The sequence below is a fragment of the Panthera onca genome, chromosome D2 (genome assembly GCF_046562875.1).
Source record: "Panthera onca isolate mPanOnc1 chromosome D2, mPanOnc1 haplotype 2, whole genome shotgun sequence".
Lineage (NCBI taxonomy): Eukaryota > Metazoa > Chordata > Mammalia > Carnivora > Felidae > Panthera > Panthera onca.
The window spans coordinates 8,146,009-8,160,832 of record NC_138349.1 but is presented as its reverse complement, the minus strand read 5'-3'; the positions used below and the strand labels follow the sequence as shown (position 1 = coordinate 8,160,832).

Sequence of the window (14,824 nt, the reverse complement as noted above, 5' to 3'; positions counted from 1 at the left end):
AGGAAGGGGAAGGGGTCCAAACATACGGACAGGATCTGGGGGTTTCCAAGAGGCTCCAGCCCCGCGTGGTGGGATGTAACGGCAGGCCCAGGAGCTACAGATCGGGGGCAGGGGCTGACTCCCCACTTTCAGGCTTTCAACTGCTGTGAGCCTCGGTTTCCACATCTGTCAAAGGAGACTCCTCCCCCAACAACCCACCCCCTTCCAGCACTGTTCTTGCCCTACTGTCCTTCCCAGCTCGAGGTCTGTCCATCTGGTACAGGCATTTCTGTCTGCCCCCCCTTCTGTGAGGGCTGGGGCTGTGCCCGTCTTACCACCGTAGCACCCCCCAGATGCTCCACCCTGGGATCTATTTGGTAAATGAAATCATATAAAAAGTCTTAGTAGCGTCACTTCCCACGTGATGGGTCTCCATCAGGTAGCTACTGATTGAGTGTGTGACACACACGTGTGTGACAGAGCCTGGCACATGGCGCTTAGTCCCTGGGCCCTTGGGGAAGGGGGGGGGGGGTGAGCCACAAGTCCTACCATGTATCACATCTCCCTGATGGTAGGACACCCCTCCCATTATACAGACACGGGGCCAGATGTCAAACTTCAGACCTCCTGGCAATACAACCACCCCAACCTTTTACTCCACTTCTAGAATGAGAACCCACACTTGAATGTCCACGCTTGAGAATTCTCCTGAAAACAAACAAGACCCGCCAAGTCTGTTTCTTTCCAACTGGCCGAGGCCGAGTGAAAGCTGCCCCCTATAGGTGGGGCATGGTTCACCCATTCAGGGCAGCCCCAGAATCCCCCTCCTCTCCTTCTCCCCCCCGCACTTGCAAGGGCGATTTCCAGCTGGGTCCTACATGGCCTTGGACAACCACAATCTAATCACAGCCCAGACTAATCTAAAGCTTCTGATAGTGCAGGTTCAAAGGGCCTGAGGTTCCTGTGGCCCAGCTGGTTAACCTGGAGTTTCTTTTACACTCTTCTCCAAACACCAAATAAACACAATCCACTTCCCAACCTCTCCCAACCTTTCCTGCAAACACTGCCTCTTCCAGACGCAGGGATTAATCTTCTCTCTTTCTGGCAGGTAGAAAACCAAATGCCTTGGCTCTCCTGGCCAGGGGCAGCAGCAACAGAGGAGAGAAAGGTACAGAAAGAGAAGCCTGCACAGAAGCCACAGCAACGGTGCCGGGATCCCTGGCCGAGACCGTGGTTCGGGCACCACAAGCTCTAGTCATCAAAGAAAAGCAAGGCATACCTGTACCCCACTGTGGGCAGACCTGCCCCCTCCCCCTGCCCTGGCCATCCTCCCCCCACCCCTGCTCCCCATACCTGGATGAATTCATGCTGCTTGCTTCACCCACAAGCCAGCTCACTGCAGTCATGCATTGATCAGAAAAGACAGACGCTGTTGAATTTCCTTCCCAGGAGCCTAGAGACGGTTCTCCTGGGGACCTTGAAGGGAAGCCCAGACCCGCAGCTCTACTTCTGGCTCAAACCCACGCTGAGAGGGAGACCATGGCAAGCAGCCCCACCTTGCTGGCTCAGCCTCCTCGTCCAGGACGAGGCAAAAAGAACATTTTCCTGCCAATCTTCCAGGAGTATTGTAGAGAAAAACTTATTTGATAAAAACCACCTAATTAAAAGATATTTTTATGCACACGCTATTTTAAGCAAAAGCATGCATGACTCCAATGTGTTTAGGTAGCAATCAAAACATCCCGATTCAACATTCAGTTTGTAAAACCCCTAAGTGCCACGTTCTGTAAGGGAGGATTCCTGATTTTCCAAGGGATGGGGGGGCAGGAAGGTTGGGATGGAGAGCGGGGTGGGAAGGTCCTAGAGGAACTTCGGGCAAATCTCCAAACCTGGGTTTCCTCCCGGGCCCCGCAGGGCGTGCACATGCCCTCAAGGTGCCTTTCTGCTCGGCGGGCTGGCTGCCCTCATGGCAACTGCAGCTGATAAAGAGGGGCTGGGGGGCACTACGGAGGAGCCCAGAAGCGGAGCCCCCCCCCACCGCCCCGCTCCGCTTCACTGAACGCCGCGCCAAATCCCTTCACGGGGCGTCCTGGGGCTTCCTGAGAGCACAACTTCATCCCCCAAACTCCGCGCCATCAACTCACCGGGTGTGAACACGCGGGGGACGGGGCACACGGGGGGCCCCCCCCGGAGATCTAGCCTCAGCCCCAGCCTCGCCGCCTGCTTCTCGAGCCTCCCTACGCGAGGCGCAGACGTCCAGCCGCCAGCAGCCGGCAAGCGAGCCCCCGCCTCCTGTGTCTCCGCCGGCCTCTCCAGCCGCGAGGGCCACGCCAGGGCGCGGGGCGGGCGGGCAACGTGGGCACCAGGACCGCGACGGGGCGGCCAGGCAGCCGCGCCCAGGACCCAGGCGGCTCCGAATCCCAAACACACACGCACACACGCGCGCGCACGCCGGCCAATCCATTCGCCCGGAGGAGTCGGAAGGCGCTTTCCCGGCTCTTCATTCATTCCCCAAAGGCGAGGTTCCTTCACCCGGCCGCCTCCATCCCGCCCTCCCAGGGGGCTCCGAGAGGGCCCACTGCGCCACGCGTCCTCTCCACCCGCACCCGCACCCGCAGCCCAACGCCCCGGCGCTCCGGCACGATCGCCGCCGCCTCCCCGGCTCCCCCACGGCTTCGGCGCCCCGCAGCCCCCGCTCCCCGCCGCCGCGCCGCTCAGACCTGCCGCGCTCGGCTCGCCGCGCCCAGCCGGCCGGGGCCGCCGCCGCCGAGAAGCGCCGGCAACTCCCGAGTCCCGCCGCCTCCCGAGCCACGGCCGGCAGCCGGGAGGGGGCAGGGGGCGGAGGGCCGAGAGGAAGGAGGAGGGGGCGGGGAGCAAAAGTTCAGGCCGCTCCGGGCCCGGCCGCGCCCCCGTCTCCTCCCACGCCCGCCCCCGCGGTGTCCCCCGCCGGACCGGGTCCCACACGCGTGGGTGCCTGGGGACCCCCCCTCCCCCGCCGCGTCCTCCCGCCTCCTCGGCCCAAAGCGCCCGTGGCACCGGAGCGGGAGGTCCGGGGGTGGCTGCTAGCCAGGGTCGGGGAGAGAGAGAGGCGGCTGCCCACTTACCTGCCCCGGGCTGCGCCTGGAAACTTCCCCGAAGTGCGCGGGGGAGCCGAGCATCTGGCTGGGGGAATTCCCGCCCCCCTCCCCCGACCACCACCACCCACCCGGCGCGCGCTCACACGGTGAAAGCACCGGTCTGTCTGTCGGTCGGTCCGTCCTCCGCCTGCAGCTTCCAGAGCGGGGCGGCGCGGGGGCGCCCCGACTCCGACTCCCGGGGCCGTTCTTCTGGGCAGCCGGCCCGTGCGTGCCCCGCGGCGTGCGCCCCCCGCCGGCCTCCGGCCGTCCGCAGCGCCACCACCCCTTCGCCTCGTCCCCTGTCCCCGAGCTCCGGCTGCATTCTCTCGAGCCAAGGAGGGGGCACGCGAGTCCCGGCGCCGCCGCCGCCGCCGCCGCCGGGCAGCCCTTCCCGCGGGGTCGCCGGCGCGCGGGGTGCCCGGAGGCGGCCGGGACCGGCGGCGAGGGGACGCCCCCGCTGATGTCCGCAGGGGGGGGGGGGCGCGGGGGGGGCTTCGGGAGACTGGGCCGAGGGGCACGGGGCTCAAACCTGCCTCGGCTCGGCGCGCTCGCAAGTTCATTGTCTGCCTGGGCCGCCGCCGCCGCCGCCGCCGCCGCCGCCGCGCCGGGAGCGCCGCGGGGAGTGAGGCTGCGCGCAGCCTCCGCCGGCCCGGACTCCCTACGCCCAGCCCCGCCGCCGCCCGCGCCGCCCGGCCGGAACGCGGAGGGGCGCCGGAAGCCGGAGCTCCGAGCCAGACCTCCGCCCGCCGCTCCTCGCCGCCCCCACCCCCGCGCCTGGCACCCAACTTGTACCTGAGAAGCCGGAGTCCAGCCCCGGAGCCTCTGCGGCTCGGGCTCCGCGGGAGCGCGCCCAGCCCGGCGCCTCGAACCCCGCATCCAGGGCGCGTCAACCTGACTCCCCGAGCGCAGGGAGGAAAAGTTTGGGAGTGACGTGCGGATGGCGAATGAAACCTCCGAAGAGAACCCTCCCCCCGCCCCATGTCGCGCTGACACAGCTCGAGTCTGGAATGTGAGATCAAGGCGTGTGCGCCGCGCGGTGGGTTTGGTCCCCGCCCCCTCCCCTTCCGAGTAAACACGGTTTGTGTGATGCGGTGATTCCAAATAGAAAGCAAACCGAAACCCCTGAAGTCTGCCCGCGACGCTCTGCCAGAGACATTTTTAACGAACTTGGCGGTCTGCAGCCAGCCCATACATTGATATGCAAGGCCACGGCGCTGGTGGGTTCTGCGCCGTCTGTTGTATTTTTGCAGCCCGCGAAGCCTCTCCCGGGCTCTTTGGCCCAGCCTGTTTGCTTCTACCGGGAGGGAAGGCTCCGCGGGGCCGGGAGCCCTGCCGCAGTGGCCGGGAGGCTCCTGCTCCAGGAAACCACCTGGGCCGTCCCAGGCCAAGGAACCGGCCCCGGTGGTCGACTCCCTGACCCTTGACAAAAGATGCCATCAGTTAAAGAAAAGACGCTGGATTTTTGGAAGACTCAACTCAGGGGTCGCTTGGAGCAACCAAGCCCAGCCTCTCAGGAAACAGGTCCAAGGGACAGAAAAAAAACATCTTTGTCTTCAGTCACACAGCCTTTTGCCTGCCCATGTCCCCATGGCCATGGTCCAGCATCCTCTGGCTTCAAAGCAGCCAGAAGTGGAGCTGAAAGTCTTTCCTATGCTGCAGAGTGCTGGCCCGCCGCTGAGGGGTGCTTCCTGATCCTGCCTTTCCCCCTTTCCTCTTGTTCTGAAAAAGCTGATCTGTATTGCCCGAGGCTTCCTCTCACCCCCCAGAAACTATAGCCTGCCCTGAGGTCGTCAACTTGTGCTCGGCCTCCATGGCAACTAATGCAGAGGTCACAATCAGAGGATTATAACTGCAGATGGGAAGCTGGATGAGAGGGGAATTCTTCAAAACTGTGTCTTGTTTTCCTGCAAATAATGCCTCTTACATAAAATCTACGAAGAAAGCGGCAGCAAAGAGACCAGCCTCGGAATCTCAGACTACATTGCGTTCTCCATATAGACTCCGCTTGGTGATTTTCGCTCATTATTATTATTATTTTTTTAAACGAAACCCTTTTTCTGAAAACACAATGAGCTGCTTTTTGCAGGGTTCACAATTCCCAATAGATGATGATGCCATTTTTCAAGGTCTTACACACGTTGTGGCTTCGGGGCTTATTTATTGGCTCCCAAGAAAAGCCTGCCTTTCAGTGAAGTTTATATACTCGAGTAATTGCATGGGGGGGGGGGGGGGGTGGCACAGTGCAGGGTGCTGTTAAAGAGGGTTAGTTGTACATGTGTCTGCAAGGGAGGCCCTGGGCCAGGCAGCTGTCAGACCAGAGTGTGCAATGGGTTTAAACAAACACAGGGAAGGTTCTATGGAAACACTGAGGAGGAAATCCGCTCCTGTAAGGCCTCCATGGCCACACATACCTCGGTCTTTCCTCTCCTCCCTCCAAGTAAACACATGACCCCGTTATGGAGATGGCTCTGGGCCCACCCAGATCACTTTCAAATTCAGGTGTCGGAAGTCACAGTTGACACGGAGCAAATTGTTTTTGAGTAAAATCACGGTACCGCTTTGATCTGAATTCCACCAGGGACTTTCCAAAGGTATGTATGCACGTGCCCGAGATCAACTAGAGGGCAATTTTTGCCCTCCACACTCAACGTTTCAAAAAATTACCCGAGAATTGCACTTTGCCTATGATTCTGGAGGGTTGAGAGAACACCCCAAAGCCAGACGTGTGAATGACCGAACGGGTAGACGGATGGATGTGTAACTGAGAGAGAATGAAGCCAACATGACATTGGCAGCTAATGGGTGGAAACATGAAGATAATTTAAAGAAACAAACATCCCCTTCCCCATATGCACACCCTGAGGCTTCCATAACTCTGGAGTTAAAATGCCCGGGTTCGGGGCGCCTGGGTGGCTCAGTCGGTTAGGCGTCCGACTTCAGCTCAGGTCACGATCTCGCGGTCCGTGAGTTCGAGCCCCGCGTCGGGCTCTGGGCTGATGGCTCAGAGCCTGGAGCCTGCTTCCGATTCTGTGTCTCCCTCTCTCTCTGCCCCTCCCCAGTTCGTGCTCTATCTCTCTCTGTCCCAAAAATAAATAAAACGTTAAAAAAAAAAAAAATTTTAAATGCCCGGGTTCAAACCATACCTCTCATACCTACTAGCTGAGTACCTTGGGCGTGTCACTTTCTGTTGGGATAATAGCACCTACTAGTAGTAAATCGAATCAGTGATCCCATGGGGATATTACACTTCCACACCCTTGTCACAGCCTCGTAGAGCATGGAATATATTTCCCCATTCCAAGATTTTGGACTTGGCCGTATGACTCGCTTTAGACAATGAGATTTTAGAGGATGTTAGTGAATGAGGAGATTGATATGTGTTGCAGGGCTGGGCTTCCTCTCTTGTGCTCTGGTGGCTCATAATGAGAAGAGGACATCCCAAGAAGCTGCCGTCTCTTCCAGCAAGGCTCCAGAATAACCACACATGGAGCAGACCCCAACTCAACCGGCAGCCTGGGACGAAGTCACCCCATCGACAGCTGGACGCAGAACTGCCTCAGCCAACCTACAGACGCACGGGCAAGGGAGGAAATGCTTGTAAGCCGCTCAGTGCTGGAGTTTGTTACGCAGCATTATTGTGGGAGTAGCTGACTGATACATTCCCTTGGCGGGGGCTTGTGTGAAGATTAACATCAGAATGTTTGAAAAAACACTAAGCACAAATCTTGGCACATCGCAAGAGCTCAGAAATATTAGCTATGATTAGCAGTCAGCATTATGGAAAGGAGTTTTGTGCAGAACAGTCACGTAACAACTTTTTGGACCAATAAAGTGAACCGCTGGACAGGTATTGCTTGAATAGAGATTCTATAGGACGCAGTGCAAGCACATCAGAAAACTGGAAGGCCAGGGACCTCTCATGGCTACCGAGTCGCATTCATTCACTCATTCATTCAGCAGACATTCCCTGAACACCTGCTCTGTGCCACACACTGGAGTGAATATTGGAGCCGCCAAGATGACCAAGTCTCCATTCCCTCCTAGGGATGGGGACACACAGAGCCCCTCCATGTGATAAGCACTCTGCTAACCACTTTCCTGTTCTGCTAAGCACTTTCCTACGCTACATCCTTGGACCACAACAGCCTTGTGAGCCTTGGCTCACAACAGCCTTGTGAGCCGGCCATGCTTATCCTCATTTTTCAGGCAAGGAGACAGAGGCTCAGAAACCAAACAACCCAGGAAAAGCACCGAAGCCTCTCCTATACCATTAGTGTGAGCCAATGCCAACGAATTCGAGTTAATGGCAGGCACGCCTGATGGGAAAGTGCAGCGAGAACCAAGTTAAGGGGTGAACGCAGCGTGGGCCACTCTCCACGCCACGTACGTGCTAAGTGCTTTGGAAATACCGAGGCTCAGAAGACCCAGGCTCTGAGCCACCAGCTGTCTATGAGACCTGGAGCCCTTCTCTGGCCTTCAGCGTCTCCAGCTGGAGGACTGAAAGCCCTGGCCTGGCATTTTACAGAGCTGTGAACTCCAGACGAATTGCTATTGGGAGTCCCTTTGCAAGGGATTAAGGGATGGGAGTCATGTTTCTGAAAGGACCCGGACCCCATAATCTGAAAGTGGGGACAGCAGACCCCTCAGAAGGAAAGGAGATAAGGCCGGGCCTTGAGCACTACTTGCTACAGGCCCCAGCTCAACAGCAGAAACTTTGCCACTGGCCATTCCATTAGAGCATGGAGACCAGAGCCAGTGGGGTCTCCCAAGGGCCTCCCACTGCGATGCCAAAGCCACTGAAAGAAAACCAGTTTAAATGCCTAAGGCCATCCTTATCAGCTGACACCTTCATTTGCAATGAGCACTCGACCAGAGAACCAGAGACGGGGATGAAGTTGCGATTCACTTTCACCTTGTCCCCACATCTGAGGTTGTTTCCAAGGGGACAGCATGCGGGTGGAGGGCTGCTGGAAGCTCCCCGTGCGGGGAGGGGCCGCACCTGGGTGTGAGGGGTCCTCGGGGATCCTCGCACAGGCCCTCGCTCTGTGGACCTGGCTTCAGATCCCTGCCACCAGCAACGACCTGCCTCCAGCCCTGTGACTTTGACAAATTTAGACTGCTCGGTAACCTGAAGTGCATTTCAATTTCATAAATTTAGAAATGCTCTGGTTAGACAGATCCCTTCTGCAGTAATGCATCCATTAAGTGCACTTTCCGCCAATTTTGGTAGGCTAATCCATCACAAATCGACGTGAGATTTAGGTTCTTGTGAAAATTTCCTACACCCGATCCAAAAACCTCTACCGGATTGAGGGTACTAACAACTTGCGGTTCCTTAAAGCTGCAGACTTCGACTCTGCGTCGAAACTTCTCCACGGAAGGGAGAAGCAGGGCCGGCTTCAAACAAGCATTAGAACCTGTGTTCGCACCTGAGAGCTGCCTACTCCCCCGAGAGAAACGGCTCCCTTACTCCTAAGATGCTGCCACAGCCTGAAGGCGTCCACAGGCTGCATCTCAGAGTTCCCAGCTGAGAAATCTGAAGCGCTGTAAGCCCAGGGGGGCCAGGAACGGGGGCCTATGCGTGTCAGCACTCGGAGCCCCTCGCTCAGCGCCTGGCGTGGCAGGTGCACCCGGTAAATGCCTGGTGAGTGACCCCACTGGAACCCCCTGGCTTGATTAGCGCCTTCCTTGTCCGCCAGACTTAACTTCCTGTGATTTTCACTCTTGCCTAGAATCCGATGCCTTCCCCGCCCAATGAAGATTGGAGGTCCTAAAAGCACAGGCAGAAACCTCTGAAGGAAAATCAGTTGAGGACCCCAAGTGATTTGAGCGATGACAGCACCATGGGAACAGCCTCTTTATTCTGCAGTATCTGAGGCCAGGAGTGAATGTAGGGCCCGTAATTGGCGATACAAAGACCGTGCGGGTGATGAAAGAGACATAATGTCATCGCTATCACCGCCCGAGACTCTGTTGCTACCAATTGTCGGAGGGCAGCGCCTACTCACCAGAGGTTTTGAGCTGCATAATCGACATTTTGCCAATGAGGTGAAAGTTTATAGCCGGTAGCATTTCCACTCGCTTCTGTCATAAGAGCTACAATCCACCCAAGAGCAAAAATGAGCTGTTGACTTGGTCAATTTAGAGCGGCCTCCTGCCCTAGATGTGAAATACCTGGGCCTTCTAAATAAATTTCATTTTCCTGGCTGAGCATGTAATGCAGTCAAATGTTACAGAGCGGTGCTGGGGAGGATAATGGGAATAACACCCACACACAGAGAGGCTCTGAGTCGGCTGTTCGTGATTTGCACTCCCTCCCCGCCCGGCCTCGCTGCTGGGTCCAACCCAGACCCGCTGTGTGCTTTGCAACAGCCATTTCTATGAATGCCCCCATCACGCACCTGCCCCGGTGCCTGATGCAGAAGCCCCAGTGTCATCCTTCGCTCTTGTACCTCCGATCAGCCACCATCCTCCTCCCAAGCCTGGCTCGCCTAAGAAGCCTGGGAGGATTTTAAAATTCAGATTCCTGGGCTTCGAAACCCGAGATTCCGTTTCTATAGGTCGAGCGCGGGGCCCAGGAATCTGAATCTCTGGCATGGTACCTAGGAATCTGTGTATTTCGCGAGCTCCCCCAGTGCCCAGTGGAGTTGAGAACTGCTAGTTTGGACCCATCTCATCTCTCCCTTGGGACCTGTTGCAGTAAGCTCTAGCTACTCTCCCTGCCTCCTCTCCTTGACCTCCACGAACTGTTTTGTTTCCTACATGCGCAGCTGGGATCTTTCCAACACACAAATCTGATCGGGCTAGCCCCATAATTAAATATTTGTGACCCCTCCCCTGCACCTGCAAGGTGACTCATGTTTACACTGCAGTCCTGCCTCTTCTCTGGGCCTGTCTTACTCCATGGCTCTCGTACCCTCCTGTGCTCCATTCACACTGCTTCCCAAAGTGACTCACGGACAACAGACATGGTGGCTCTATGACAATGGCATCAGAAAACATCGGTGTCCATTTCTAGGGACTACCTGCTCTCAGATGGAAACTAGACAAAAGGCAGCTCCTTAGAAGTTGCTTTAATGGCATCGAAACCCAGTGGGTCTCTTCCATAAATGCCGTTGGGGGGGGGCACCTGGGTGGCCCAGTCTGTTAAGCGTCTGACGTCGGTTCAGGTCATGATCTTACGGTTTGTGAGTTCGAGCCCTGCACCGGGCTCCGTGCGGACAGCTCAGAGCCCGGAGCCTGCCTCGGATTCTGTGTCTCCCTCTCTCTGTGCCCCTCCCCCACTCATGCTCTGTCTCTGTCTCTCAAAAATAAATAAATGTTAACATAAATAAATAAATAAATAAATGCTGTTGGGAAAAACCGGACAGTCACATGCAAAAGAATGAAACTAGACTACTATCTCACACCACACACAAGAACTAACTCAAAAGGGATTACAGACTTGAACGTAAGACCTAAAACCACAAAACTCCCAGAAGAAAACATAGACGGTAAGGGCCCTGACACTGGTCTTGGTGATGACTTTTTGGATCTGACTCCAAAAGCCAAGGCAACAAAAGCAAAAATAAGCAAGCAGCACTACATCAAACCAAAAAGCCCCACACGACGAAAGAAAGCATCAACAAAATGAAAAGGCAACCTACTGGATGGGAGAGATAATCTGCCAAATCCTAGATCTGGTAAGGGGTTAATATCCAAAATATCAAGAACTCCTACAACTCAAAAGCAAAGAAAAGAAAATGGGCAGAGATCCCAAATAAACATGTTTTCCAAGAAGACATACAAACGGCCAAGAGACACATGAAAAGATGCTCGACATCCCTAATCGCTAGGGAAACGCAAACCAAAGCACAGTGAGATGCCACCTCACACCTGCTAGCGTGGCAAGTATCAAAAGGACCAGAAGTAACCAGGGTTGGCAAGAACGTGGAGAGAAGGGAACCCTCGTGCCCTGCTGGTGGGAATGCAAACTGGGGTGGCCACCCTAGACAACCGTGCGGAGGTTCCTCAAAAAGTTAAAGATAGAAATCCATCTAGCAATTCCGCTTCTGAGTGTTTTTTTGAAAAACGGTGAAAACATGAATTTGGAAAGATGTGTGTGCCCCTAGGTTCACTGCAGTGGTATTTACAGTAGGCAAGATGTGGAAGCAAGATAGGTGGCCATCGACGGATGAGCGGGTAAAGAAGATGTACAGGCTTGGTCAGACTCGGGGTAGATATTTCTGACAAGAAGACCTGGCGGATGGTGATGTGTGTTTCCAGCAGAAGCACATGACTTCTGGCTGTCTTTCTTCTTGGGATGTTGCTAGCTAACAATGTTTCTAAATCCAAAACTATAACATCCAAAATCCACTATTCTTTCGTCATTTCTTGGATGGAACACTCCTAGAAAAGAAAAGTTTTCCTTGACTATTATCGGCTTACCTTGTGGTATAGTTAGTAAAGAGAAGGCAAGATAAACGCTTCATTTTTTCATTTACTGTTTTCAGAATTATGGCTCGGGGCCGCCTGGCTGGCTCCGTCGGTAGAGTGGGAGCCTCTTGATCTCGGGGTTGTGAGATCTCAACGTGTACAGCCTGCTTTAAAAAAATAAGGAAATAAAATAAGAGAATGAAAAATTAAATAGATAAAATTAAATTAAAAAAAAAAAATCCATGGCTTGGTTCTCCAGCATCCTACGGTGGTGACTGATTAGATTTACTTTTGTCGTTGCTTTAATCCTTGTTGGATCGATGGCCTTATAAGAAAAGGAAAAAAGAGGGGTGCCTGGGTGGCTCAGTCGGTTGAGCGTCCGACTTCAGCTCAGGTCTCAAATCTCGCGGTCCGTGAGTTCGAGCCCCACGTCGGGCTCTGGGCTGACGGCTCGGAGCCTGGAGCCTACTTCCGATTCTGTGTCTCCCTCTCTCTCTGCCCCTCCCCCGTTCATGCTCTGTCTCTCTCTGTCTCAAAAATAAATAAAAAAACCTTAAAAAAAAATTAAAAAAAAAAAAAAAGAAAAGGAAAAAAGAGAGATCTCTGTCTCCAAACATGCACAAAAGGGAGGTCACGTGAGCACACGGCCCGAAGCCAAGAGTGGAGGAGGCATCAGTATGAAACCGACCTGGCTGGCACCTTGGTCTTTGACTTCTCAGCCTCCAGAACTGTGAGAAAACAAGCTTCTGTTGTCTAAGCAAAACAAAACAAAACAAAACAAAAACCCGGACCAAAACCCAGTGAGAGGGTGGCTGCGGCTGTGGCGTGGTATGGGGTGCTCCAAGGCTGTGAGCGCCCTGTTCGGGGGCCTTCCCTCCGACCTGGCTGAACCTTGCTCGCTACACTTGGGGCACTTGGTGAACGAATGAGCTGCAGGGTCCCGGGCTTGGGTTCTGCGCTCAATGACTTGCCTGGTTTGCTACGAGACCCTGGGTGGGCCCCTTCCCCTCTCTGGGCCTCAGATCCCTGCTCCTGACACGAAAGATGGAACCGGATTAGCTCTTGGAACTGTGCTCTCGCCAAAACGGGTCATTAGCGTCCTTATTACTAGAGGTGACGGGAGGTGTTCATTCTCTGTATCGGTCTTCTATTGCTGTGAAACAAATTACCCCAAATTCAGCGGCTTCGGTCAATACCCATCTGTTACCTCGCAGCGCCGTAGGTCGGAAGTCTGGTGGGCTATCTTCTGCAGGTGTCACGAGAATGAGGCCAAGGTGTCAGCCACGCTGGGCTCTCATCTGCAGGTCCCGGGGAAGAAACCACCTCCACGCTCATTCAGGTTGTTGGCAGAATCGATTTCTTTGCGGCCACGGAGGAGCCTGCTTCCTCGATGGCTGTCAGCTGGGGTTCTCTCTCTCCTCTTAGGGGCCACCCGCGTGTCTTCTCATGTGGCCTCCTCTGCCTTCAAAATGGCAACAATGGTCAAGTCCTTCTCCCTCTTGGAGCCCCTCTGCTTTTCTCTTCGTCTTGCCTTCGGGGGCTCCTGTGGTTACATGGACTCCACCAGGGAGAATCCAGGATGTTAATAACACAGAATAATCTCCCTATCTTAAGGTCGACCGATTAGTGACTTGACCTCGGCAAGGTCCTTTTGGTCACGTAACTGACATATTCACAAGCGTGACACTGGGGGCAAAGGTGATAGGTCGGGGTCATTTTAAAATTCAGCCTGCCAGACGTCTGCGTCAGGAAGTCCCATAGACTAGTTTCTCCTGGGCGTCGTTGCTTCCTCGGAAGACGTTTCCTGGGTGGGTCTGGGGACCCCCCCCACCTGGGCCTCCAGGTCGGCAGCCCTGCCCTCTGGAGGCCCCCAGTCTGAAAGGGTTCGGAAGGGAAGAACCAAGTGCCGTGTCTGTGCCTGGCCTGGTTTCTCATGTAGGTGTCTCATGCACTCAGTCGGCAAGGGTCCCAACCCCCGGTTATTCAGACCACTCTTAGCTTTCCGTTTATCTGGACCTCCCTATACGATGATTTACATACCATGTTCTTCTAACACACTCACATAGAAGCAATTTACATCCTGAAACATACACTGACAAAGCTGGGACTTGCTTCGATAAGGAAGTGTGGGAAGAGCCGGGGAAATAAAGAAATGACACTCGCCCCAGGCCAACGACGGTTGACGCTGGAAAGTGGTACGTCAGGCACCCATCTCGATTTCTGGTCTGAGTTTGGAAATGTCCATGGTAAAAAAAAAAAAAAAGAGTTTTTAAGATGCATTTTTAAGGGGGGATCTCTTTTCCTCACAAATGGAAAAGCCACTATCATTTGCCGTAAAAGTTTCTCAAAAAGTAAACATAATTAAGAGAGAACACAGAAATTAAATTCCAGCCAGGTGCTGATGGGTGTCTTCCCCTTGTTAACAAGGAGGTCAGCAAATGTCAGAGTTTAAGGTCAGGGCTCAGTGAGCTTTCTCACTTGGTTAGGTTTTTAAGAAGACTTCACAATTTCCATTAAATCCTTCCGGTAACGTTCTCAGTGAGCGAAAAGCAGTAAGCAACTCAGTAAGTTGTAGTTAACACAGGATCCGTGCATCCCTAATAGCCCCTGTGGTCAGAGAAGCTCTGAGTCACCTTCCAACCCTGCAGTGTCCCCGTCTGTGACTGTGGGTGTGCTGTCTGGGGGATGGGAGGATGGAGGGGGGGAGGCGCCAGGGGTGGAGAGGGACAGACAGCCCAGAACAGAGGGGAGAGCCCCCTTAGAAAAGTTTGGGTTCCGAGTCTACCTTTGACGCCTCTCGCCTTACCTGAGCACCTGACCCTCTTCTCTAAATCCCCCCCCCACCCCCACCACCACTCAAGACACAACAGCCCAAACACTGCTCACATCTCCACCCTTGGCTGCACACTGGCCCTGGGAAAGAGCCTGGGGGCCCTCTACCTTCAGTGAGCGACCAGTGAAAGCCTTTCTCTTCCTGCCCCACCCTCTCCCCTCCCAGATAGAAGAGAAGACTGCAGGCGGCCTTGTCACCTTCTAAGTCTTAGGCATTCTCAGCATTGAGGAGGTTGGGCCAGGGAGTACTCAGCCAAGGCATGACTTGGGGATTTAAATCCATGGGCCACATCAGTGGAACCAGAGGAGGCTGGTTTCACAGCTGGGCCATCGATCCAGAATTGAGTTGTGAGCTCTTCTGGTCAGTGGTGGGGTTAGGCCCTCTGACCTCTTGGAACCTCTCAGAGGCCTGGTCTCGAACCTGTTCCAGCCTGTCAAGGAAAGGGGCAGAGTGAGAAAATGGGCCAGCTACCGGGAGGTAC

At 55.0% G+C, this 14,824-nt stretch overlaps 1 protein-coding gene across 6 annotated transcripts in view; it reads right to left on the bottom strand.

Annotated features, from left to right (window-relative positions):
• Positions 1-4,092, bottom strand: part of CHST15 (carbohydrate sulfotransferase 15) — a 79,385-nt gene extending 75,293 nt beyond the window's left edge. The window contains exon 1 of one of the 6 annotated variants that reach the window (XM_078434927.2): positions 3,888-4,092. The gene's annotated coding sequence lies outside the window, so the exon portion shown is untranslated. Of the gene's footprint in view, positions 1-2,123; positions 2,583-2,699; positions 2,820-3,184; positions 3,492-3,628; positions 3,766-3,887 lie in introns of those variants that run through there. The other 5 variants (XM_078434929.2, XM_078434932.2, XM_078434931.2 and 2 more) reach the window with 5 other exon arrangements.
• Positions 4,093-14,824: the final 10,732 nt, after the last annotated feature.